Here is a 3924-nt window from a genome sequence, read left to right on the forward strand (position 1 = left end):
GTTTAAGTATAATATTTTGTATTTATATAGTCTAATATTTTATATTGTATGTATTTTTAATAATCACATGAATTCGTAAACTCTGCAGTCATTTTGGTGTCAAATTTTATTTTTGAGTTCTTGTGTTTAATAATTTAAAAAGATGCGGAAGAACAATGAAAAGCCAGATTATAGATATTTTTATACTTTAATGAAGATTATAATTTTAATGAGTCGCGTACAGAACGTATGAGAGCCGTGTTCTATTACGCTTATATAAACAGCTCAGCATTGTACGCATGCAAAGAGCGTATTGTATTTATGTGTCGGTAGCTGCGGTCGGTTATGTAAAAGGTGTATTGTGTTAATGTAAATTGCTCAAGAAATCACCGCAGCGATGAGAAACGGCTCGTGAGTTGGGTTAAGAAACGTAAACGATGGTCAGACTTTTCTTCATAGACGTACTCGTTATTACAAGTAAAAAAATGTACATCGTCATTTATATTATGTCACACAAAATTTTTTTATAGTAACCGATCGATTAAGAGATTGAAGGAGGAATGAGAATATTCATCAATTACGGAAAGACGGAGAAAGGTCGCAATGTGGATTTCACTATTTATAAAACGTCCTTTAAAAACTGACTATGTGACAGGACTTCCGGCAGGAGACCAGTAACAGAGGCCATTGGATAGGAAGGTAAATGAGTATCAAGGCAATCCAATCGCGATACATAGACATGATTTAGAAGTCGCAAACAATTCTATTCCAGGGCTAAACCGAATGACGTTTCATTCTAAACGAAGCCGCTAGATATCATGTACCTGCATGTAGAAACGCGACACGCAGTGCAAACTAAGAATTTCCGAAACCTTAGTTTAACATATATTACTGTAGTTTGTAAAATGAAACTATAATTTTTTAAACAAATTTAAGCAATTACATACAGGAAATAAAATATTTTACATTATTAAGTATTTATGTGAACGTATGTACATATGATCTGTGTTATCCGTCCCAAATTCAAGTACAGTAATGTATTGTAAAAAGAAGTAAATCCCTGATTAATAAATGAATAAAAACAAATGTTGACATTCTTGTTTCACGATCATTGACCAGATAATCAATCCTGGGAATGGGTATACATATAAAATCAGGAGTCGTCATCCCTTTCCTCCACAACAAAAATTTTTGTACAATCAGAGGAATTTAAAATAAATGAATGTACAGTCGATACATTCATGCTATTGATAGAATTAAAAATCTGTTGATTGCCCAAAAAATAATAGCCTGTTCATATGTTGATTACATATTAATTGCTTTACTCTTCATTTTTATATTATACGGATGAACATGAATCAAAATTACATCCCAAAAGTGAAATTCATTACAAATCTCTTTTCGTTTCTCCCGTTTAAGAAGATAATCTCGTTGAAAGGAACATATTATAATACATATATCACAAAAGAGAATAGTTAATTAGAGGGTAGAAATGTTAAAACGCTATCTCGTAGATTGCACGATAATAACGTTATTAACGTAAGAGACGTCCCATACGTTTATCCCGGAAAATAGCGACGACGTTCATGCAGAACGTTCGATCGGGGCCAATCGGTAATAGCGCGTTAAATTCGAGGCGATTCCGGTGAGTAACGTTCGACAATTTCGCTGGGGGAGCGCGATACATCGCGTGCTGAGAGGACGGAATTTAAAAGTGGAAGCTACTTCCGGTCAGAAAGGGAAGATAACGCAATATCTGCTCCGCGAGGAGGATTTATCGTACAAGGCACAAAGCTTTCAGAGCCCGACGCGCGTCGCGAAGCCCCGTAATCGATTTTCTTGCCCCTACCCCCTATCCTCCTAATGTCGGCCTCCGGCTTAATGGAACCGGCAAAACGTTCCTCTTTTCTCGGTAACCGAATTACACCGAAAAATGGCCGAGAACCGTGTTGCGTATATGCTTCTTAGGCATCGAATCGTCGAGGAGGTAGAGAAAGAAAAAATCGACCATTGAAATCACGTAAAATTACGGGAAAAGAGGCAGGAGGTTGGAAATTACAGAAACGATCGATGCTGCTGTCGAAAAACAGGGATCCTATCCCTGTTAGAGACGCGGTGTGATCGATTCACTTATTTTTCACCGGACAACGGAAAAAAACCATCCATATTTCCCATCGAACGGACGGCTGCGCGCGTTATAAACTTGTCAAACATGTTCGCGTTTTCCGTTTCTTCTATTTCGCGTCGACGCGCAATCTGTCCTCGATGAAACGTAAATTGGGAAACTCGTCGTTCACCGAAGATAAAACGAAAATAGAAAGAGGACAAAGAGCCTCGATAATTTTCGAAGAAGAAAAAATTGACGAATCATTCGTTTCATATTTTATATCCTCCATCCGTATTCGACGCGCGTGGTACACTTTCGAAAAATATAACGGGTATTCCTGATCGGGCGACTTCATTGTCGCCGTCACGACGGCCGAATACCAAAGAGCAAGGTCTCCGTTGTCTCGGCTGAATAAATTTCAATTTCAGCTGGAAATAGGGAGAGAGGGACCGAGGCGTCGATGCGACAGGCGACGCTAAAGGGAACGAACGAGTTCGAAGGCGTGCCGGTGCATTTACGTAAGCCGCGGTGCCACTTCGTCTACGAATAATGCAATTAACTTGTTCTACAGATAGCATAATTCAATTTCTGGCTAACGTTCCACCCTCTACAGGTGAAGTTAATTGTTCCTGGCGCCGGAGAGAGGACTATGGTCTTAGGATACTTCCCACGTGTTTGTTGTCTATCAAAATATGATATAAAATCATATCGTTGTTATCGTGCAATAAATCATGCATATAAAATATCACGAAGCATTCTCTATCAATAAGTCTGATAGAAAATCATATAATCACACGCGTATAAAAAGACTCTATGCAATAAACCATTTCAGCATTTCAGTAAAATTCAACTTCAAATGAAAGTAGATAATCAATTACGAAGTAATTACACAAGACAAGGAGGCATCCTAATCGAGCGAACATTCTTACAATCCATAATGATTCCGGGTAACATCGTACGCTAATTGCGAGGTATGGTATATATGACCCTCCTGCAATTAATTATGTCTCCCAGCCAATTAAAGAAGACAAATCGCCGAGCATTTGCTACGATGTAACATGCTCTTAAAATCGAAACCTGGTTGATCATCTATAAAACTGAGGAGTGACGCGAGATAGGAAAACAGAGCTGCGGTTAATTAGTTCGTGGCGAGGATCCTCCGAGCGAATTGCATATACGTGTTGAGCAAACAAGGACAGCGGCTGTTTTCATCGACGTGTTTCAGACGACATCCGATTAACTGACGTCGGACCCGAGGTAGCTTCCGTTATTACGAGCGAATTGGCTCGATCCTACGTAGCTAAACACCTAAAGCACACGGCCTCAATTTAGAAACGTATCAGAAATTTGAGGACAGTTTCAAAATTCAGATAGAATTCTGACTGTCTAACTGTATTTATTCTATTTTCATTAAGTCTATGCACTTTCCTACTGTTTTCTGTTTTTCCCTGAATTTGGAATAGGTGAAACAACGAGATAAACAAAGTACTTGAGAGAAACCTTGGCCGCGGTACCGCAGCCACTGCTTATACTCACAAATATGTACATAGCAAGTCAAAGCATCCTTGAGATTGCGACTACACGTTAAGGAAAATATTGATGGACGCGAAACGACGCGAGTACGCGAGATTTCCTCAAACGGATTGATCAATCGCTTCTAATTGAAGTCATTTATTTAAGGATGTATTGGCTATACAGTCCCAAAAGTTTATGTACCTTAGAAAAACGCATTTCCTATAATTAAAAAGAAATCAGACGTCGGAAGAATAATGCTAATAATAAATAGCTACGTGCTAAAAAGTATAGAAGGAAATATTCAATTAATTACTGACGCTGGC

At 38.6% G+C, this 3924-nt stretch overlaps 1 long non-coding RNA gene across 1 annotated transcript; it reads left to right on the forward strand.

Annotated features, from left to right (window-relative positions):
- Positions 1-326: 326 nt before the first annotated feature.
- On the forward strand, positions 327-1007 carry LOC113464785 (uncharacterized). The gene is made up of 3 exons (XR_003389646.1): positions 327-419; positions 510-678; positions 752-1007. It is a non-coding gene; the product is annotated as an uncharacterized LOC113464785 (long non-coding RNA).
- Positions 1008-3924: the final 2917 nt, after the last annotated feature.

This window comes from Ceratina calcarata, unplaced genomic scaffold (assembly GCF_001652005.2).
Source record: "Ceratina calcarata isolate Rehan_Ccalc_2016 unplaced genomic scaffold, ASM165200v1 scaffold53, whole genome shotgun sequence".
Taxonomy (NCBI): domain Eukaryota; kingdom Metazoa; phylum Arthropoda; class Insecta; order Hymenoptera; family Apidae; genus Ceratina; species Ceratina calcarata.